The 24,213-nt window shown below is 43.0% G+C and overlaps 1 long non-coding RNA gene across 1 annotated transcript in view; it reads right to left on the bottom strand.

Annotated features, from left to right (window-relative positions):
* Window positions 1-20,379: 20,379 nt before the first annotated feature.
* LOC118390708 (uncharacterized) overlaps window positions 20,380-24,213 on the bottom strand; it is a 36,898-nt gene continuing 33,064 nt past the window's right edge. The window contains exon 8 of the long non-coding RNA XR_004826980.2: window positions 20,380-21,472. This is a non-coding gene — a long non-coding RNA (uncharacterized LOC118390708). The remainder of the gene's footprint in view (window positions 21,473-24,213) is intronic.

Genomic DNA, 24,213 nt, shown 5'->3' with positions numbered 1-24,213 from the left:
ATTCAAGGGGTTTTCTTTATTTTTTATAATTTTATGTATTGTAGAATAATAGTGAAGACATCAAAACTATGAAATAAAACACCCGGAATCATGTAGTAACCCAAAATGCCATGCTATTGTTTGAGGATAGTGCACAGCAACAAAACACTTTCATCAATGCAACCAGTTTGATACATTCACCTCTGATGGTATTTACAGTTGAAGTCAGAAGTTTACATACACCTTAGCCAACTACATTTAAACTCAGTTTTTCACAATTCCGAACATTTAATCCTAGTAAAACTTCCCTGTCTTAGGTAAGTTAGGACCACCACTTTATTTTAATAATGTGAAATGTCAGATAGTGGAGAGAATAATTTCAGGTTTTATTTCTTTCATCACATTCCCAGTGGGTCAGTTTACATACACTCAATTAGTATTTGGTAGCATTGCCTTTAAATTGTTTAACATGGATCATACATTTCGAGTAGCCTTCCACAAGCTTCCCACAATAAATTGGGTGAATTTTGGCCCATTCCTCCTGACAGAGCTGCTGTAACCTAGTCAGGTTTGTAGGCCTCCTTGCTCGCACACGCTTTCTCAGTTCTGCCCACAAATGTTCTATGGAATTGAGTTCAGGGCTTTGTGATGGCCTCTCCAATACCTTGACTTTGTTGTCCACAACTTTGGAAGAATGGTTGGCGTCATTGTCCATTGGGAAGACCCATTTGCGACCAAGCTTTAACTTCCTGACTGATGTCTTGAGATGTTGCTTCAATAAATCCACGTAATTATTTTTCCTCATGATGCCATCTATTTTGTGAAGTGCACCAGTCCCTCCTGCAGCAAAGCGCCCCCACAACATGATGCTGCCACCCCCGTGCTTCACGGTTGGGATGGTGTTCTTCGGCTTGCAAGCCTCCCCTTTTCCTCCAAACATAACAATGGTCATTATGGCCAAACAGTTAAATGTTTCTTTCATCAGACCAGAGGACATTTCTCCAAAAAGTACGATATTTGTCCACATGTGCAGTTGCAAACCGTAGTCTGGCTTTTTTATGTTGGTTTTGGAACAGTGGCTTCTTCCCTCTTCCTTCCTTTCAGGTTATGTCAATATATGACTTGTTTTACTGTGGATATAGAGACTTTGTACCTGTTTCCTCCAGGATCTTCACAAGGTCCTTTGCTGTTGTTGTGAGATTTATTTGCACTTTTCGCACTAAGAGACAGAACGCGTCTCCTCCCTGAGCGGTAATACGGCTGCGTGGTCTTTTCTGGAATTTTCCAAGCTGTTTAAAGGCACAGTCAACTTAGGGTATGTAAACTTCTGACCCACTGGAATTGTGATACAGTGAATTATAAGTGAAATATTCTGTCTGTAAACAATTGTTAGAAAAATTACTTGTGTAATGCACAAAGTAGATGTCCTAACCGACTTGCCAAGACTATAGTTTGTTAAAAAATTATTATGACTGCAGGGGCAGTATTGAGTAGCTTGGATGAAAGGTGGAGGTAAACGGCCTGCTCCTCAGTCCCAGTTGCTAATATATGCATATTATTATTAGTATTGGATAGAAAACACTCTGAAGTTTCTAAAACTGTTTGAATGATGTCTGTGAGTTTAACAGAACTCATATGGCAGGCAAAAACCTGAGAAGAAATCCACCAGGAAGTGGGAAATCTGAGGTTGGTCGATTTTCAACCCAGCCTCCAGCCCCTTCCACTAGATGTCAACCCTCTTTAGAAACGTGAACGAGGCTTCTACTGTGTTGTGGAGCCGGATGGGAGCTCTTTGAGTCAGTGGTCTGGCAGAGAGCCAGGTCCTGGTCACGCGCATTTCACATGATAGCGACCTGCGTTCCATGGCTTCTCTACAGACATTGCAATTCTCCGGTTGGAACTTTATTGAAGATTTATGATAACAACATCCTAAAGATTGATACTATACTTAGTTTGAAAAGGTTCTTCGACCTGTAATATAACGTTTTGAAGTTTTCGTCTGACGTTCGGATGGACCTGCACAAGCGTTTGGATTTGTGTACTAAACACGCTAACAAAAGTAGCTACTTGGACATAAATAATGGACATTATCGAACAAATCAAGCATTTATTGTGGAACTAGGATTCCTGGGAGTGCATTCTGATGAAGATCGTCAAAGGTAAGGGAATATTTATAATGTGATTTCTGTTGACTCCAACATGGCGGATCATTTTATTTATTTTCTGAGTGCTGTCTCAGATTTTTGCATGATTTGCTTTTTCCGTAAAGTTTTTTTGAAATCTGACACAGCGGTTGCATTAAGGAGAGGTATATCTATATTTCCATGTCTAACAATTGTATTTTCATCGACATTTATAATGACTATTTCTGTAAAATGATGTGGCTCTCTGCAATATCACCAGATGTTTTTGGAACTACTGAACGTAATGTATACTGAGATTTTTTATATAAATATGAACTTTATCAAACAAAACATAGATGTATTGTGTAACATGAAGTCCTATGAGTGTCATATGTTGAAGATCATCAAAGGTTAGTGATTAATTGTATCTCTGTGCTTTTTGTGACTCCTCTCTTTGGCTGGAAAAATGGCTGAATTTTTCTGTGAGTTGGTGGTGACCTAACATAATCGTTTGTGGTGCTTTCGCTGTAAAGCCTATTTGAAATCGGACACTGTGGTGGGATTAACAATAAGATTACCTTTAAAATGGTATAAAATACCTGTATGTTTGAGGAATTTTAATTATGAGATTTCTGTTGTTTTGAATTTGGCGCCCTGCATTTTCACTGGCTGTTGTCATATCGATCCCGTTAACGGGATTGCAGCCCTAAGAAGTTTTTAACAATACATTTGTGGAGTGGTTGAAAAATGAGTTTTAATGACTCCAACCTGTGTATGTAAACTTCTGACTTCAACTGTATTGTACGTGATAGGTCTATCTGACTTATCTGATTTTGATGGTCGTAATGCTTCTTGACAGTGTCATAAAGTGTATTTTCTTAGCCCAAGTAAAGTGACACTGGAGGATCACAATGCTTCTTGACAGTGTAATTAAGTGTCTTTTCTGCAAGTTATTTAAAATATGAATGAAAGAATTAATTACAGCAAAAACAAAGAACTTAAGAAATAAACTTTTAAACTAAAGGAAACTTCTTGGCAGGGAAAGAACACATTTGAATAGATGTGGGTTTTGACACGCCTATGTAGATTTCATAACCAGCCATAAAATAACACAATATATGTCACAACAGGTGTAACTATATGGGTCATGACAGTGTTATGACCATATTATGACAGGTTATGACACTGAGTGTCATGTGTTACAGAAAAGTCTATGTGTGACATTTAGGGCATGGAAGCTAGATGGTATGCATTTCTAAAAAGCAATGTGGGACTTCCTAAATTAACGATATGTTGTACCATAAGGCGGTGGTTTGTAGCCATGGAAATAAAGTATGCCTCCACTGTATTATGTTTTGTGGAAATTAATTTATTTCCAGAAAGTCTATCACACCACCATTGAAGTCACTTTTATAAAAGGTACGCTTTCATGGGTTTCCCTTGTTCATTAAGTCAGTATTACTCCATGGGCAACTAGCTAATATCTCCAATTAAGGTCTCCCTCGGGCATGTAATTATATTGTTATTTCTGCTGATGTAGATGCTCACAATATATGACAGCTTATGTCACCCATCATTACTGTTAAGTATTCTTAATGAATGCTTATGGAGTTGTCACTTGCTGGCGCCTTGAGTAGTCCGCAATAACATCAACGCATGGTGGTGAGTGGCTTCTCACCATCACACCATGGCGTTCTATGGTAGTGTGACTGCTTTCGTATGCTGCTAGACTGACTGCAGAACTCCCTTTAGATAGATAATTGTACTGTAGTACAGCCTCACCTTCACATTTTAGATAAGGACCACCTTGACAGGTGACTATTGTGATTGTACAGTATCCTCAGAAATTCATAGAAGACTGGAATTTATCAACCCTCCATATCAATTGTTTATGCAGTGAATTGAGCTCAAAGCCCAAGCCTTGTGTAGTGAGGTGCTGTCCATGGTGTTGTGGGCCATACATTTCCTCACACTCCCAACACCACACTGTAGTTGCTAACACATAGTACATACAGTACAGTGTTAACAGTGATTGCTCCGAGTAGTTGTGTTCATTGCATTATCCTTGCATTGTTAGCTTCCCTTATTTTCTTCAGTTTCCTGACTGGCGATTTCCTCTGGTGGCAATTCCCCATCTCTGTGACCTCCACTGCCTGAGCAAATAGTCGTGTGTAACGGCGTTCTTCGTTTGTCAAAAGAGAGTCGGACCGAAATGCAGCGTGGTGGTTACTCGTGTCTTTAATGAAGAAAAACGGAACGATACATGAAATAACTAATAAATACAAAAACAACAAACGGAACGTGAAACCTATTACAGCCTATCTGGTGAACACTACACAGAGACAGGAACAATCACCCACGAAATACAAAGTGAAACCCAGGCTACCTAAATACGGTTCCCCATCAGAGACAACAAGAATCACCTGACTCAGGCAGCCAAGCCTATACTAGACACACCCCTAATCAACCCCAATGCCTACAAAAACCCCAATACGACAATACAATAACCCCATGTCACACCCTGGCCTGAACAAATAATTAAAGAAAACACAAAATACTAAGACCAAGGCGTGACATCGTGTTTCTTAGGGGCATAATGAAGATGACTAATCTAGTCATAAAATCTGCCTGAAAAGTAAGAAAGATGGTATTGTCCATGTTTTTTAATTAGAGATATAACTTTAGTCCAATGGTGTTTATCTCCCTTGGCTAGAAATACTGCTCTCTCCACTAGAAAATACAAATAATTTTGAAAGTGGAGTAAAGTGAAGGGATTAATGGTTGGAAAGTCTTTCACAACTTAGCAATGGTAGAAAAATAGGGTATCCATACTGACATTCACACATTTAGGATGTGGCATAACATAAGCTTGTATAGCCTACCTCCTATAATGTCAAACCTCTACTCTGGGTATTTCGTAATACCATAAATGTGACCCATTTCAAGAAGTACATGTTGCACAGCACTACTTCACAGGAGAGGCATTTGAATGTTCTTTACTTTCTACAAAATGTGTTTTTTTTTGGCCAGAAATGCCTTCTGGGACATTAACTTTAATTTCATGTGCCGTAATCACAAACTTGCATGCCATCTGTAAATACGAATACAATTGTTAAATTACGAGCCTAGTTTGTTTAGCCATAGTAAAAGTGAGGAACCTTCCCGCTAGCCATGATTAGCTGAGATAATGCATAGGCTGGAAATGCAGAGAGATGAGTTCATATTGGTCTGCCATGTAGCATGCTTATGTCTATAACATGAGCTGCTCAGTATGTGTAGATAATCCTTGCTACTGCATATTTTTGAAAGATATAACGTTAGCCATGGATCTGCAAATGTGTTGCTACTGCTCTCAACAACATTGCTGCAAAAAAATTAGCAGGCGCTATCGACAAAGGTCAATGGACTAGGTCAGTGTGAAATGAAGAAGCTTGACAACAACAGGCCAAACAAATTGTAGGTAGCTGCAAACCAAACGATAGATAACAAACATTAGATAATATTATTTGTATCTCAGGAAACCATTTGCATTGCTAGTTATAGCCTAATGTTAGCTAGCTAGTTAACATTGAACGTAGTTGGTTAACTTTAGCTACCTACAGATTCATACTCCAGCATTTCATGCGTAGTGGCTAGCTATGACAATTTGTTTGTACAGTAGCTATGGGTTTGAATTATGATGAATTGTTTAGCTAGCTAAGTAGCTACATGTCTAAACAAAAGACAAATTATTACATGACCCATCAAATTAGCCAGGTGTGTCTGGGGGTGATTAAGGCCATCTATTGTAATTCATGAACATGTCTACACAATAGTGACCCATCCACTTAGCTAGATGTGGCTGGGGGTGGATATACAATTTATTTCACTTGACCCATAAATTTAGACAAGTGTCTATGTAAGCATAATATAATAATTATAAAATATTCATAAAATATTTTTATCTGGACACTTTCAAAGTCAGATTAGAATATGTGATATACCGTTTTGTAGCTCTGAGTCTCTACTTTTATACACTTTTACTTTTATAAAAATTCTCTCTGGGATATGTGGGACGCTAGCGCCAAATTCAATAAATTACTATAAAAATCAAACTTTCAAGAAATCACACATGTAAGATACCAAATTAAAGCTACACTTGTTGTGAATCCAGCCAACATGTCAGATTTCAAAAAGGCTTTTTGGCGAAAGCAAACAATGCTATTATCTGAGGATAGCACCTCCGTATTCAAAGAGAGAAAAGCATATTTAAACCCTGCAGGCACGACACAAAACGCAGAAATAAAAATATAATTAATGCCTTACCTTTGACGAGCTTCTTTTGTTGGCACTCCAATATGTCTCATAAACATCACAAATGGTCATTTTGTTCAATATATATCCAAAATGTCCATTTATTTGGCGCGTTTGATCCAGAAAAACACAGGTTCCAACTTGCGCAACGTAACTGTAAAATATCTCAAAAGTTACCCGTAAACTTTGCCAGAACATTTTAAACTACTTTTGTAATACAACTTTAGGTATTTTTTTACGTAAATAATCAATACAATCAAAGACGGGATGATCTGTGTTCAATACAGGAGGAAAACAAACTGTAGCATGCTTTCTGGTCACACGCCTCTAACAAACAGTACACTACAAGTGACCCTCATTCTGAACAGGGCTACTTCTTCATACCTCAACCTATTTCTAAAGACTGTTGACATCCAGTGGAAGCGGTAGGAACTGCAAGAAGGTCCGTTAGAAATATGGATTCCCAATGAAAACCCTTGAAAAGAGAGTGACCTCAAAAAAATACAAATCTGAATGCTTTGTCCTCTGGGTTTCGCCTGCTAAATAAGTTCTGTTATACTCACATACATGATTCAAACAGTTTTAGAAACATCAGAGTGTTTTCTATCAAAATCTACTAATAATATGCATATCTTATCTTCTGGGGATGAGTAGCAGGCAGTTGAATTTTTGCATGCATTTCATCTGGATGTGAAAAAAACTGCCCGCTGTCACCAAGAAGTTAGACATTTTTTGGGTCACACATTTTATTTTTTGATTGTCTGTCTACCTTTGAAATGACCATCTCCTAAACATATTTTAAAATCATTTATAAACTGTTACTAAACATAAATCAGCTAATTCATGGTCAATCCATAATTTATTCCAATTACCAGTACTCCATTCCTTGAACCTGAATGAGCGTTTCATCCCAGCATTGCCTGCTCTACAGTGAATTTACCCAAAGTGTTGTGCCTTTCCAAACAGGCTTGGGCTTAACTAATGACACAACTATAAGTTAATGAGCAGGAAAGGGAATTGAATTAGGATGATGTGCTGGAGGCTTTTAAAGGTAGTTAAAACATTTCAGCTGCTGATATTTTCACAGCGATAAAAGGAATTAAATTAATTTTTACAGCGCTGCCTTGTTCCAAACTTATTTGTTGGGCATTGGTAGGTGACATTTACAGGTTTTGTTTAGAATGTGGACTGAGTTCAGCGGTATTATGCCTTATCTTGATAAAATATGTGAACAATGGAATGAGACGAGTAATGCTCTACCGCAGGTTAGGTCTCTGGGTGCCACTCGCACAGAAAAATGTTTTAAAAATGTTTTTGTCCTTTTAATGTATGTTTTATTTCTGTTTTATACTTTCAATACCAAGAGCGCCAAAGACGATTTGACATTTTGTGCAAACCTAATGGACAATAAACTTTTCTAATTCTAATTCTGTAGGCTGTAAATGTATGTTTAGTTGATTAAACAAGGGATGAAGACTTCGGAGTGGATTAAAATGTGCATCTTAAAAGTTGAGAAACCCATAAAAACTTTTGCTCCGTTTGTGTAGTTCCTCAAGGGGGTCTGCGTCAAGTCATACTACTGTATACATCTTGGGAAATCCAGAGATGCAGATGATGGAGGAATGGGGAGGAATGCAATGTAACAAGGTGGATTCAATGACACCTGTCATTCAACAGACTCTCCAATTAGACTGATAGTGTACTGCCATGTGTTACTTTATGTACAGTAGCTTTGTAATGAATACTCAGGGAGAAAAATGTGTAGATTCACGCGCAGAGCGGGGCAGGTGTTTATTTCGCATTTGCAGAAGGCAGGAATCGTGGTCACAGGTAGGCAATGGTCATACACAGGTAGGCAAACAGGCAGGTGAATCAAAACTAGGACTGAAGGCTATAATTGGTTCTCACAAACGAGCTAGGAAAAGGCTTAGTAGAGTCAAAATGAGCAATACCTCACAAAGGCACAAACAGAATGAATTGAACTAAATAAGGAGCTGATGAGACCAGGTGAGTAACTAACACAGGTGAAATCAATGAACAAAAATTAAAACAAGGCGATGTTCAAGAACACAAAGAAACAGAACACAAGGTGACTAAGAAAATAAATACAAAACCATACAAGCTGCCTTTTACTGGGCTGGGACAGTACACAGGTGACTCCTGTATGCAAGGCCTTGGGAGTAGCTGTAGTCAGAAAGCTGCTCTCATTGTTTTACTAAGTTAAGTTATTCAGAGATGTTGTTTTATCTTAAAAAATTCCAGTGGACAAAATAATGACTATAAATTAACAGGACGAAGAATAGCACTTCCTCGGCAGCTAGGCTTACTTGACCCGAATTAGAATTCTTGGATGATGTACAGTGTGACATGTTCATTTGAATAACACTGCAGGGAATTTGTAGAGGGGGAAATGTTCCTTGTTGTTGTGTATGGCTATTGTTTATTCAATTACAGATATCATTATTGTAATACATTGAGATGGATCATTTCCTTAACCTGAAGAAATGCTTGACTTCACATGAAGCTGCAAATTCAAACAAATGGTCTGATGCTTAACAGTATATTTGTTCATTTCATGCTGCACAAGTATACTCTGAAATAGAGAATAGAGTAGCAATGCTAACTTTTGCGACTCCATAACAGTCTGCAAATGCAATTATACCTACACAGTTCGGTTAAATTGCAATCATCTGACTAGGTTGAAATCTCACAATACTTTGTCAACCCATTTGTGTTCAATGCTGACTTTACCTAGAACACATTCATTTCAAAACACAGGTCAGTAATTGTGTGGGTTATAACTAGACCAGCATAGAATCCGCCCGCCCAGAATTCCGATAATCCGCACAATTTAAAATAAGTTGCCAGCTGATAGCAAAGTTAAATAAAATTGATTTGTTGTTGAATTGAAGTTTTTCCTACATTTACATTGATGTATCTCAATCACAAAAAAGTGTAGCCAGAGGTGTAGCCCACTCTCCCCACAGTAGCCCCTCCCCTGTGTGAGTGAGATGTTTGAGGAGAGAAGCACAATATCTAACAAAACATTACCAGATTTACAGCTGAGGAGTAAACACTCCACAGCTAAGAGAAAGGAGTTCATCTTGGACTTCACAAAAACATTAATCAAAGCAGATATACCTCTTGAGAATGCTATCCACATTTATGAGGAAACACTGCAAGCAGGGAGGGTCTATCCCCCTGCTTGCAGGGGCCGCAGGTTAGAGAGGTTAGGGCGTTGAGCCAGTAACCAAAAGGTTGCTTGATCGAATCCCCGAGCTGACAAGGTTAAACATCTGTCATTCTGCCCCTGAACAAGGCAGTTAACTCACTGTTCCCCGGTAAGCCGTCATTGTAAATAAGAATTTGTTCTTATCTGACTTGTCTAGTTGTCACGCCTTGGTCTTAGTATTTTGTTTTCTTTAATTATTTGTTCAGGCCAGGGTGTGTCATGGGGTTATTGTATTGTCTTATTGGGTTTTTTGTAGGCATTGGGACTGTGGTTGATTAGGGGTGTGTCTAGTATAGGCTTGGCTGCCTGAGGCGATTCTCAATCAGAGTCAGGTGATTCTTGTTGTCTCTGATGGGGAACCGTATTTAGGTAGCCTGGGTTTCACTGTGTATTTCGTGGGTGATTGTTCCTGTCTCTGTGTAGTTTCACCAGATAGGCTGTAATTAGGTTTCACGTTCCGTTTGTTGTTTTGTATTTTGTATAGTTATTTCATGTGTCACTTTTTCCATTAAAGTCATGAGTAACCACCACGCTGCATTTCAGTCCGACTCTCTTTCGACAAACAAAGATCGACGTTACAGAATCACCCACCACACTCGGACCGAGCAGCGTGTTAACAGGCAGCAGCGAAGGGAGGACGTTATGGACAGCAGAGGCTTGGAGTATACGACGTGGGAAGAAATAGACAGGTGGGCGGCCGACCCAGAGAGAATGCCGGAGCCCGCCTGGGATTCGCTGGAGCAGTGCGAAGAGGGCTATAGGAGTATGGAGTCGAAAAGAAAGACACGGCGGCGCAGAGCGAAACCTGAAAGTCACCCCCAAATATTTATTGGGGGAGGGCTCAGGGAGAGAGTAGCAGAGTCAGGAGTCAGACCTGAGCCTACTCTCCCTGTTAATCGTGAAGAGCAGTTGCAGTGGGAGAGGCTGCACCACTTGGTGCGGAAAAGGACCCTGGGCTCAGCCTGGTGAATATCGCCGCCCCAAGGAGGAACTAGAGGCGAATAAAGCGGAGAGGCGCTGGTATGAGGAGGCAGCACGGCGACGCGGATGGAAGCCCGAAAAGCAGCCCAAAAAAATTATTGGGGGGGGCTTAAAGGGAGTATGGCTATGCCAGGTAGGAGACCTGCGCAAACTCCCTGTGCTTACCGGGGGGCTAGAGAGACCGGGCAGGCACCGTGTTATGCGATGGAGCGCACAGTGTTTCCAGTGCGGGTGCATAGCCCGGTGCAGTTCATACCAGCCCATCGTATTGGCCGGGCTAGAGTGGGCATCGAGCCAGGTAAGGTTGGGCAGGCTCGGTGCTCAAGAGCTCCAGTGCGCCTGCACGGTCCGGTCTATCCAGAGCCACCTCCACACACCAGTCCTCCGGTAGCAGCTCCCCGCACCAGGCTCCCGGACGCACTGGTGCTACAGGATCGAGGACACGCACAGGAAGCCTGGTGTGGGGAGCTGCTACTCCCCGCACCAGGCTTCCTGTGCGTGTCCTCGATCCTGTAGCACCAGTTCCAGCACCACGCACCAGGCCTTCAATGCGCCTCGCCTGTTCAGCACAGCCAGAGCCTTCCTTCCCTCCTGCGCTGTCGGAGTCTCCCGCCTGTTCAGCGCTATCAGAGCCTTCCTCCTCTACAGCGCTACCAGAGCCTCCTGCCTGTTCGGAGCAGCCTGAGCTGCCAGTCTGCAGGAAGCTGTCAGTCTGCAAGGTGCTGTCAGTCTGCATGAAGCAGCCAGAGCTGTCAGTCTGCATGGAGCAGTCAAAGCTGTTAGTCTGTATGAAGCAGCCAGAGCTGTCAGTCTGCATAAAGCAGCTAGAGCTGTCAGTCTGCAAAGAGCTGCCAGTCTGCAAGGAGCTGTCAGTCTGCAAGGAGCTGTCAGCCTGCATGGAGCAGCCAGAGCTGTCAGTCTGCAAGGAGCTGTCAGTCTGCATAGAGCAGCTAGATCCGCCAGTCAGCCATGATCTTCTAGATCTGCCAGTCAACCAGATTCTTCCAGATCTGCCAGTCAACCAGTCTCTTCCAGATCTGCCAGTCAACCAGTCTCTTCCAGATCTGCCAGTCAACCAGTCGCTTCCAGATCTGCCAGTCAACCAGTCGCTTCCAGATCTGCCAGTCAACCAGTCTCTTCCAGATCTGCCAGTCAACCAGTCTCTTCCAGATCTGCTAGTCAACCAGAATCTTCCAGATCCGCCAGCCAGCCAGGATCTACCGGAGCCTACTACCTGCCTGAGCTTCATCTCAGTACTGGGCTTCCTCTCAGTACTGGGCTTCCTCTCAGTACTGGGCTTTCTCTCAGTACTGGGCTTCCCCTCAGTTCCAGGCTGCCCCTCAGTCCCGGGCTGCCCCTCAGTTCCGGGCTGCCCCTCAGTCTCGAGCTGCCCCTCAGTCCCGAGCTGCCCCTCAGTCCCGAGCTGCCCCTCAGTCCCGAGCTGCCCCTCAGTCCCGAGCTTTCCCTCAGTCCCGAGCTGCCCCTCAGTCACGAGCTGCTCCTCAGTTCAGTGGGGTTCTGGGTGAGGACTATTAGGCCATGGTCGGCGGCGAGGGTGGATTATCCCAGGACGCGAAGGGGAGGAACTATGACTTTATGGAGTGGGGTCCACGTCCTGAGCCGGAACCGCCACCATGGACAGACGCCCACCCGGACCCTCCCTATGGTTTTGAGGTGCGTCCGGGAGTCCGCACCTTAGGGGGGGGGGGTTCTGTCACGCCTTGGTCTTAGTATTTTGTGTTTTCTTTAATTATTTGTTCAGGCCAGAGTGTGACATGGGGTTATTGTATTGTCTTATTGGGGTTTTTGTAGGCATTGGGATTGTGGTTGATTAGGGGTGTGTCTAGTATAGGCTTGGCTGCCTGAGGCGGTTCTCAATCAGAGTCAGGTGATTCTTGTCGTCTCTGATGGGGAACCGTATTTAGGTAGCCTGGGTTTCACTGTGTATTTCGTGGGTGATTGTTCCTGTGTAGTTTCACCAGATAGGCTGTAATTAGGTTTCACGTTCGGTTTGTTGTTTTGTATTTTGTATAGTTATTTCATGTGTCACTTTTTCCATTAAAGTCATGAGTAACCACCACACTGCATTTCGGTCCGACTCTCTTTCGACAAACGAAGAACGACGTTACACTAGTTCAATAAAGGTTCAAAAAAAAAATTAAATGTGGAGGGAAAGCACATTGATGTCATCCTTGATGAGACGATCTGCACTCACCATCCTACTCCAGCCAGTGTGCGAGCGACCTGTTGCAGCAGACCTGGCTTTCTTGGATAAAATCAACTTTAGAACTGTGTCCCAAGGTATTTTTTCCTGTCTCAACAACAATGGGGTTGACTTTAACAATGTGTCGGCTTTTGTAAGCAAGACGGCTTTCATCAGCATCTTGAAGGGCCTCTTCCCTAACTCGGGACACATAACCTGCTTTGCCTATCTCCCGAGCCTGGTGCTGGAGGACGTGAACAGGCTGGAGCTGAGATCATTCAGGCTGGAAAATTGCCATTCTCCTGTGATGCCTGTGTATGCTGTGCAGACCAGGTGGGGCTCCTGGATACGTGCTGAGGAGTACCTGGATGTGCTCACCAACTTCATTACGACCTTACCAGAAACGGTGAAGTGTGTCCAGGACCTATGTGAGCTGCTGAAGGAATACAAGGCCCAGCTGAAGGCCCAGGCAGGGTTCATTGTGGAGCATAGTGTGGAGATAGTGGCTAACTTGACAAAGCTGGAGGAGACCTCTATGCCAACAGCCCACAACATCGACAGCAAGCTGGAGGACTTGCAAATTCAGTTTGAGAATGGCAGAACAGCTGGGGCTGGCACCCTCATAGAACTGAGCTGCTAGTGCTTCTTCCAGAGCAATACAGGCTTTCCTGCACTGATTTGTTCCAGTCTGCCATGGCAGAATAATCAATAAAGCTGCAGACTGTGCTGGAGAAGCATCCATGCCTTCACCTGTTTCAGTCACTAACTGTTTATTTTTTAAAACTTTATTTCACCTTTATTTTACCAGTTAGGCCAGTTGAGAACAAGTTCTCATGTACAACTGCGACCTGGCCAAGATACAGCAAAGCAGTGCGACAAAAACAACAACACAGAGTTACACAAACAAATGTACAGTCAATAACACAATCGAAAAATCTATGTACAATGTGTGCAAACGTAGAAGAGTAGGGAGGTAAGGCAATAATAGGCCATAGAGGCGAAATAATTACAATTGAGAATTAACACTGGAGTGATAGATGTACAGATGATGATGTGCAAGTAGAGATACTGGGGTGCAAAAGAGCAAGAGGATAAGTAAAAATATGCGGATGAGGTAGTTGGGTGTGCTATTTACAGATTGGCTGTGTACAGGTACAGGTACAGTGATCGGTAAGCTGCTCAGACAGCTGATGCTTAAAGTTAAAGAGGGAGATATAAGACTCCAGCTTCAGTGATTTTTGCAATTTGTTCCAGTCATTGGCAGCAGAAAACTGTAAGGAAAGGCGGCCAAAGGAGGAGTTGGCTTTGGGGATGACCAGTGAAATTTGCCTGCTGGAGTGGTGGGTAGTATATGGTGATTTGGTGACAAAATGGATGGCTGTGTGATAGACTACATCCAGTTTGCTGAGTAGAGTGTTGGAAGCTATTTTGTAAATGACATCGCCAAAGTCAAGGATCGGTAGGATAGTCAGTTTTACGAGGGTATGTTTGGCAACATGAGTGAAGGAGGCTTTGTTGCGAAATAGGAAGCCGATTTTAGATTTAATTTTGAATTGGAGATGCCTAATGTGAGTCTGGAAGGAGAGTTTACAGTCTAACCAGACACCTAGGTATTTGTAGTTGTCCACATATTCTAAGTCAGAACCGTCCAGAGTAGTGATGCTAGTTGGGCGTGAAGATGCGGGCAGCAATTGGTTGAAGAGCATGCACTTAGTTTAACTAGCATTTAAAAGCAGTTGGAGGCCACGGAAAGAGTGTTGTATGGCATTGAAGCTTGTTTGGACGTTTGTTAGCACAGTGTCCAAAGAAAGGGCAACATGTGTACAGAATGGTGTTGTCTGCTTAGAGGTGGATCAGAGAATCACCAGCAGCAAGAGCGACATCATTGATATATACAGAGAAAAGAGTCTGCCCGAGAATTGAACCCTGTGGCACCCCCATAGAGACTTCCAGAGGTCCGGACAACAGGGCCCACCGATTTAACACACTGAACTCTTTCAGAGAAGTAGTTGGTGAACCAGGCGAGGCAGTCATTTGAGAAGCCAAGGCTATTGAGTCTGCCAATAAGAATGTGGTGATTGACAGAGTCGAAAGCCTTGGCCAGGTAGATGAAGATGGCTGCACAGTACTGTCTTTTATCGATGGGGGTTATGATATCGTTTAGGACCTTGAGAATGGCTAAGGTGCACCCATGACCAGCTCGGAAACCAGATTGCATAGTGGAGAAGGTACGGTGGGATTCAAAATGGTCGGCGATCTGTTTGTTAACTTGGCTTTCGAAGATTTTAGAAAGGCAGGGCAGGATGGATATAGGTCTAAAACAGTTTAAGGGGATGATCACGGCAGCTTTACAATCTTTGGGGATCTCAGACAGGTGAGCAGCTAGGTAGGACGCCATCCTTAGCTCACATTGCGGCGATACATCTGTGCCTCCCCACTACCTCAGTTTATCAGATGCTACTTAGTCAGCGTAGAAGGAGCCTCACAGATACATTTTTTAAAGTGTTGTTGATTGCAAAGTATAATAGCATTGAGCACTAAAAAGCGGTCAGTCACACACACCCCCACCAACTCCACCCCTCTTTATGTGTTTTGGTTTGAAGCAATTTGATAATAGTTAATGAATAGTTATATGGTGAATGGAATGAAGAGACAGATGTTAATCTAATGTATTTGGTGTTTATGTATTTATAGATGTATTCAACAATGTAACATTTGTTTTTATAAACTGGGTGTTAGAGCCATGAATGCTGATAGGCTGACAGCCGTGGTATATCAGACCGTATACCACGGGTATGACAAAACATTTATTTTTACTACTCTAATTACATTGATAACCAGTTTATAATAGCAATAAGGCACCTCGGGGGGTTGTGGTATATGGACAGTATACCACACCCCTTCATGCCTTATTGCTTTATTATATGCCTTTGCACTTTGTTGATGGCACTGTATTTATTTATTTATCATATTTTTCCATAAAGAAACGTTTATGATAAAAGGATCATACAAAGGTGGGGTCTGTGTAGAGGTTATTTTTTACTGAGTTTTACTAGAAGGATAACCGTAGGTTCATTGTCATCTAACAATTCATTGTCTAGTAGTTGAGTGTCATCTCATGAGTGGCTCAGCGGTCTAAGGCAATGCATCTCAGTGCAAGTGGCGTCACTACAGTCCCTCGTTCTAATCCAGGTTGAATCACATCCGGCCCAGCGTCGTCCGGGGTTGGCTGGGGTAGGCAGTCATTGTAAATAAGAATTGGTTCTTAACTGACCTGCCTAATTAAATCAAATCAAAGTTTATTTGTCACGTGCGCCGAATACAACCTTACAGTGAAATACTTACTTACAGGCTTTAACCAAGAGTGCAAAAAAAGGTGTTAGGTGAACAATAGGTAAGTAAAGAAATAAAACAACAGTAAAAAGACAGTAGCGAGGCTATAAACAGAGCGAGGCTACATACAGACACCGGTTCGTCAGGCTGATTGAAGTAGTATGTACATAGATATGGTTTAAGTGACTATGCATATATGATGAACAGAGAGTGAATGATTATGAGGCTGTAGAAGACTGTAATTAACAATGGAACTAATAGCACTCCTCCAAATATAATTTAAATAAATGTATTACTCAACGTTCATGCTATATACATTTACAATTTAGTCATTTATCAGACGCTCTTATCCAGTGGGACAACCACACATCACATAGTAAGTACACTTTAACTCGATAAAGTAGTTATCATCAAAGTCAGAGCTAGAAGGGGGGGCAAATGTTAGTTCTTGGGAAGGTTGAAAACCAGGCGGGCTACAGCGTTCTGGATAACTTGCAGGGGTTTGATGGCACAAGTGGGGAGCCCAGCCAACAGCGAGTTGCAGTAGTCTAGATGGGAGATGACAAGTGCCTGGATTAGGACCTGCTCCACTTCCTGTTTGGGTCATACTGTACGGATGTTGTAGAGCATGACCCTGCAGGATGAGTCACTGCTTTGATGTTTTCAGGGAACGACAGGGTGTTGGGTCACGCCAAGTTTCTTTTCACCCTGGAATGGCGACACTGTGGAGTTGTCAAGGTCTTTGAGCGGGCAGGTCTTCCCTAGGAGGAAGAGCAGCTCTGTCTTGTCGAGGTTGAGCTTTAGGTGATGGGCCGACATCCAAGCTGAGATATCTGCTGGGCACGCAGAGATACATGTCGCCACCTGGGTGTCAGAAGGGGGAAAGTAGAAAATTAGTTGAGTGTCATCCACATAGTAATGATAAGAGAGACCATGTGAGGCTATGACGCTGAGTGAATTGGTGTATAGAGAGAACACAAGTGGGACACAAGTAGAGAGAGTACGTGGTGCAGACACAGATCCTCTCCACATCACCTGGTAGGAGTGGCCTGCCAGGTAAGATGCAATCCATGTGTGCGCAGAGCCTGAGACGCCCAGCCCTGAAAGGGTGGAGAGGAGGATCTGATAGTTCACATTGTCAAAGGCAGCGTATAGATCTAGGAGGATGAGAACAGAGGAGAGAGAGTCATCTTTGGCAGTGCGGAGACCCTCTGTGACACAGAGAAGAGCAGTCAAGGTTGAATGACCCGTATTTAAGCCTGACTGGTTAGGGTCAAGAAGATCGTTCTCAGAATGATAACAATAGAGTTGATCAGAGACAGCACTCTCAAGTGTTTTGGTATGAAAATAAAGGTTGGATACAGGTCTATAGTTTTTGACGTCAAAAAAGTTCATTGTTGGCTTCTTGCGAAGGGGAGCAACTCTGGCCATTTTGAAGTCAGATGGGACGTGGTCAGGGATGAGTTCATTAGTCCAACAGTAGCAAACAAGTGTTTCTTTTGGACAAATTCAGGTATGTTTATCCTCGTTTTGTTCTGTTTGCTTCCGTTTCAGAAACATTTTTCAACAGAATCAATGGAATAAATACACCCCCATATCACGCGTAAACACAGTTCACTTTCATAGCACCCACATTGTATTCCTTCTCGCATCTATGCGCTCTCCTCCTCTAACCTCTTCCTTTCGCTTGTGGACTTCAATGCACAACACATCAGCTGGTCAAAAAGCCTTTCCAAGCCAATCGCTGCACACACCCTACATTGTTGTCACCATATTAGCAATTAAAGTAACGTCATAGTCAGCATAGCTAATAGAACTAACGTGTTAGTAAACCTGCTACAATCATGCAGTAACGTTACAGTGTACAAACAGTAAGCAGTTACACCGACTGGCCCTGGTGGCATTACATTTGTAAAACCGAAAGCTTACCTTGACTTCGAAGAGTTCCAGTGTTGTGTTGGAAAATCATAGCCATCGAGCTAATATAGCATCCCCCTGTTTGAGCAGGGTGTTCCAGTAGGCTAAACTAGCTTGCCGCATTTGCCCCAATAAAACTTTAATACTGTGGGTCCTTTACAATGGAAAAACTGGTGATCTTAGAGAGCATGCTCCTTGGCAGGGGGAGAGATCCCCTGCTCTCTCCTTCCTCTGATGCTGGATACGTCTGCCTTCCACTCGTTTCACGATGCCCTCCCATCAGGAGGATTCTACAGCCATGCCAGGAGAGCTGGATGTTAGATCAGTCTGAATGTATTAATTTGTGGATGTCCATAATCCATTTGGGATGATATTTTACAAATTATAATTTGTATTATATATTATGAATTGCAATTCGTACCAATTTTGTCTAATTGTTAGTTTTTTTCCACATCTCAGTGATAGGCGTCCCACTAGCAGAACAACTTTCGGTGAAACTGGAGGGCGCGCAATTCAAATAAATAATCATTAAAATTATGGATATTAAACATTTAGGTACATACAAGTGTCTTCTATCCGTTGAAAGTTTAAATTCTTGTTAATCTAACTGCACTGTTCGATATACAGTAGCCATTACAGCGAAAGCATCCCATGTGATTGTTGGAGCACATCACCCCATATCAAAATGTTTTTCCACCGTAACAGGTTTCATAAATTCACAAATAGCGATTAAATATGCACTTACTTTTTGAAACTATTCCTCTGATTTGTCATACAAAGGGTCCCATCTTTAACATGTAGTGTGGTTTTGTCAAACTATAATTTTTCATATGGAAAGTAGTATGTTCAATAGGAAACCGATTTTAGAAGGTGCGTCTTGTCTTCATGGCGTGTGAAAACATGAACTTCCAAGACTGTGTCCCTGTACTAAAACTGTTATTTCTTATTTGTTTTGGAAGTTACAAGCCTGAAACCTTGAACATAGACTGCCGACACCCAGTGGAAGCCATAGGAATGGCATCCTGCGAGCTAGAATTGAGTATGCCCTTATACTTGACTTTGGAAGAGCATGGTCTCTCAAAAAAAAAAGATTTCCGGTTGGTTTTTCTTTGGATTTTCTCCTACCATATTTATTGTGTTATACTCGCCTACATTATTTTAACATTTCTACAAACGTTTCTTTCCAATGGTACCAATTATATGCATATCCTGGCTTCAGGGCCTGAGTAACAGGCAGTTTACTTCACGTTCACGTTATTCAGGCGGAAATTGAGAAAAAAGGAATCTAGCCCTAAGAAGTTTTAAGATTGTAATTTAGCTAGGAACCACCATGGAGAAATGTCCATATCTTGTCTTAAGTGAGGAACTTCCTATGTGTTATTTTTGTTTTATTGTGAAATGCTGTTTATTAGCATTACTATTCTGTTGAAATCTGTTGGAGGCACATTGTCACTTCGCCTTCAATATTTGTTGTTTACAACAAGTACCAAAGGTTTTTAGGTGGGTCCCCTCCCCACACATCAACACTGTAGTTTGAATCCCTTTTCATTACAGTCACCTCAGTGCATCTAAGTCAGTTATAATTGCAGAAAAAAAACGCCAGTTACATATTTCTCTTTTCTCATACAAATTTACAAACCTACACGGCATGCCAAAAGGCAACCAACTTGAAAGAAATGTCAAGTTGATTTCAAAGCTTTCTAGTTAAAAGAGGTTTTCTTCATTCATTTATGTAATTTAAATTTACGATGGTCCAAGGACTATCAACCCAGCTGTGTCATTTAATTATAACTGTTTGAAATGAGTTTTTCTCCTTTAATGTTTCCTGGAATTGATAAGAGGAAGCTCATCACATTACACTGCAGCGCTGGGATCCTCATTGTTGCAGTTCACTCAGCCTAATAGTCACATCAGAGGAGCAGGCAGACACTCTCAACTATTAGCTAAAGAGAATGGAAGTGCTAATGGCTAAGAGAGAGAGAGAGAGACAAGGGACGGGGAAATAGAGAGCGACTACGGAGGGGGAAATAGAGAAAGAGGAGATAGAAAGGGAGGGGAGAGGATGAGAGAGGGAGAGAAGGAGAGGAAGGGGAAGATTGAGTAACTCCAGCCTTGGGGGAAGATCTCCCAATCCAAAATGGCAAATGTATGGAAACCTACATGCCATGCAGGTCCACATTCAGCAAATATGTAAGGCCATGTATGAGGATGAGAAATGTCAGTGAGAGTGAGAAAAGATTGCATATCTGAATATCTTAGAGGAGGTTAAAAGACTTGTCCTGCCTAATGGGAAAATCTGTAGTGGTGGGAAATTGTCTGCACATTTAACGCTCTGTGCTGAATTATCAATCTAACTGCCAGATATTGAATTAATTGAACTATAAGTAAATGACATGAGTGAACAACTCTATTTATACAATATATTTGAAACACACGCACGCTCACACAAACACATCCTCCCCCACACACCATATGTTTCTCTTTTTAACTGTGTTGAATAATGCAAATCAAACTTTAATTTGTACACAATTTACAGCAGGTATAGAAGGTGTAGCCACATACATGCTTGTCTGCTTGCTCCCTCAACATTGCAGTATAAATAATCAATATTGATATATATCCATCAACATTTGCATGCGGCATAAAGGTGACCAAATACAGGTAGAGTTTGTGCTCCCCAAAATCAACATCGCAAGGCCGTCCTTCCAGTTCATCAGGAAAATTGTCTTAAATAGCAGCGACTCTGCCTCCACTTGCATAGATTTCATGACTAGAAGCTCAAAAGAAGAAAACACATTTTTTTTGTAAATTGAAATTTGCTATCGGAAATGTTAGCAACACCTCCGCCTTTGCGGGATGCACGGAGGATATGGTCACTCGTGTAGCCAGGAGGTGAGGCCTCATTTAACACAGTAAATTCATCAGGCTTAAGCCATGTTTCAGTCAGGCCAATCACATCAAGATTATGATCATTGATTAGTTCATTGACTATAATTGCCTTCGAAGAAAGGGATGTAACATTAAGTAGCCCTATTTTGAGATGTGAGGTATCATGATATCTTTCAATAATGACAGGAATGGACAGGCTCTCTAGGCTCCTTTAGGGTGTGGCTAGTTACGAGACAAGGTATCATTTACTATGATCTCATTAGAGAACTAAAATAACAATCTTATCGTCACAAAAAAAATATCTTTGTCCTTGATATTTTCTACACAACATAAAGGGTGACATACACAGTGCAAAAGCTCTTCAAGTTACAATATTTACGTTATAACGTCTTTCTACCAATTTTAATGACATCACAAAATAGACATTCCTTTTCCATCTATCATCATTCCCAACTTTCAGATGTTGAAATATATTGTCCCAGTGTTCATTGTTTGATGTTGAAGTTTTGGGTGGCCACTCTTCTGTAACACAAAGATTTTTTATTTTATTTTTTATTTGACCTTTGTTTAACTAGGCAAGTCAGTTAAGAACAAATTCTTATTTTCAATGACAGCCTAGGAACAGTGGGTTAACTGCCTGTTCAGGGGCAGAATGACAGATTTGTACCTTGTCAGCTCGGGGGTTTGTACTTGCAACCTTCCAGTTACTAGTCCAAAGCTCTAACCACTAGGCTACCCTGCCGCCACATTCCAATCACACAAATTAGAGCCCAGAAAGGAGTAGGTCTGCTGCATTATAATTTACGATCGACGTGAGGTGTTATAAAACCCCCACACAGAATTGGGCCAAGGCACAAAGGCAAAGTGCTGGGAACAAGCGAGAGTACTTTGTGACATCAGGGGACATACAAAACATCCATTCATGATGCAGAGAAAACAAATGGACAAAAATTATGCCATTAGAAATCCAAAGGAAACACAGTGGAAACAGTATTTTATAAACAATAGATCCACAACAAACACCTTGTCCTTGTACTGATTACAAAATAAATGAGGAAAAATGTCATGGCCTATGGTAAGCCCATGGTCTTCATGGATGCCACAAATGGCCTCACCAACTATGGCTTCCCTCTCTCTGTCACGCCTTGGTCTTAGTATTTTGTGTTTTCGTTAATTATTTGGTCAGGCCAGGGTGTGACATGGGTTTATGTTGTTGTATTTCGTATTGGGTTTTTTGTATTATTGGGATTGCGGCTGAGTAGGGGTGTTGTATGGGCTTGGCTGCCTGAGGCGGTTCTCAATCAGAGTCAGGTGATTCTCGTTGTCTCTGATTGGGAACCGTATTTAGGTAGCCTGAGTTTCGCTTTGTATTTCGTGGGTGATTGTTCCTGTCTCTGTGTAGTTTCACCAGATAGGCTGTAATTAGGTTTCACGTTCCCTTTGTTGTTTTTGTATTTGTATAATTATTTCATGCGTCACTTTTTTCATTAAAGTCATGAGTAACCACCACTCTGCATTTCGGTCCGACTCTCTTTCGACAGACGAAGAACGCCGTTACAGAATCACCCACCACACTCAGACCGAGCAGCGTGTTAACAGGCAGCAGCGAAGGGAGGACGTTATGGACAGTAAAGGCATGGAGTATACGACGTGGGAAGAAATAGACAGGTGGGCGGCCGACCCAGAGAGAATGCCGGAGCCCGCCTGGGATTCGCTGGAGCAGTGCGAAGAGGGCAATAGGCGAATGGAGTCGAAAAGAAAGACACGGCGGCGCAGAGCTAAACCCGAAAGTCACCCCCAAATATTTATTGGAGGAGGGCTCAGCGAGAGAGTAGCAGAGTCAGGAGTCAGACCTGAGCCTACTCTCCCTGTTAATCGTGAGGAGCAGCGATATAAGGACTTCTGGTCTTGGGAGATGATATTAGACGGAAAAGGACCCTGGGCTCAGCCTGGAGAATATCGCCGTCCCAAGGAAGAAATAGAGGCGGCTAAAGCGGAGAGGCACTGGTATGAGGAGGCAGCACGGCGACGCGGTTGGAAGCCCGAAAAGCAGCCCCAAAAAATTATTGGGGGCTTAAAGGGAGTATGGCTATGCCAGGTAGGAGACCTGCGCAAACTCCCTGTGCTTACCGGTGGGCTAGAGAGACCGGGCAGACGCCGTGTTATGCTATGGAGCGCACGGTGTTTCCAGTGCGGGTGCATAGCCCGGGGCGGTTCATACCAGCCCTTCGTATTGGCCGGGCTAGAGTGGGCATCGAGCCAGGTAAGGTTGGGCAGGCTTGGTGCTCAAGAGCTCCAGTGCGCCTGCATGGTCCGGTCTATCCAGAGCCACCTCCACACACCAGTCCTCCGGTAGCAGCTCCCCGCACCAGGCTTCCTGTGCGTGTCCTCGCTCCAGTATCACCAGTGCCAGCACCACGCATCAGGTCTACAGTGCGCCTCGCCTCTCCTGTGCTGTCGGAGTCTCCCGCCTCTCCAGCGCTGTCGGAGCCTTTCTCCTCTCCTGCGCTACCGGAGTCTCCTGTCTGTTCAGCGCTATCAGAGCCTTCCTTCCCTCCTGCGCTGTCGGAGTCTCCCGCCTGTTCAGCGCTATCAGAGCCTTCCTCCTCTACAGCGCTGCCGGAGCCTCCTGTCTGTTCGGAGCAGCCTGAGCTGCCAGTCTGCAGGGTGCTGTCAGCCTGCATGGAGCAGTCAGAGCTGTCAGTCTGCATGAAGCAGCCAGAGCCGTCAGTCTGCAAAGAGCTGCCAGTCTGCAAGGAGCTGTCAGTCTGCAAGGAGCTGCCAGTCTGCAAGGAGCTGTCAGTCTGCAAGGAGCTGCCAGTCTGCAAGGAGCTGTCAGCCTGCATAGAGCAGTCAGAGCTGTCAGTCTGTATGAAGCAGCCAGAGCTGTCAGTCTCCATAAAGCAGCCAGAGCTGCCAGTCTGCAAAGAGCTGTCAGTCTGCAAGGAGCTGTCAGGCTGCATAGAGCAGCTAGATCCGCCAGTCAGCCATGATCTTCTAGATCTGCCAGTCAACCAGATTCTTCCAGATCTGCCAGTCAACCAGTCTCTTCCAGATCTGCCGGTCTGCATAGAGCAGCTAGATCTGCCAGTCAGCCATGATCTGCCAGTCAACCAGATTCTACCAGATCTGCCAGTCAACCAGAATCTTCCAGATCTGCTAGTCTACCTGAATCTTCCAGATCCGCCAGCCAGCCAGGATCTACCGGAGCCTACTACCTACCTGAGCTTCATCTCAGTACTGGGCTTCCTCTAAGTACTAGG

This window comes from Oncorhynchus keta, chromosome 11 (genome assembly GCF_023373465.1).
Source record: "Oncorhynchus keta strain PuntledgeMale-10-30-2019 chromosome 11, Oket_V2, whole genome shotgun sequence".
NCBI classification, from domain to species: Eukaryota; Metazoa; Chordata; class Actinopteri; order Salmoniformes; family Salmonidae; genus Oncorhynchus; species Oncorhynchus keta.
Note: the sequence above shows the minus strand (reverse complement) of the source record. Positions and strands in the feature narration are given on the sequence as shown.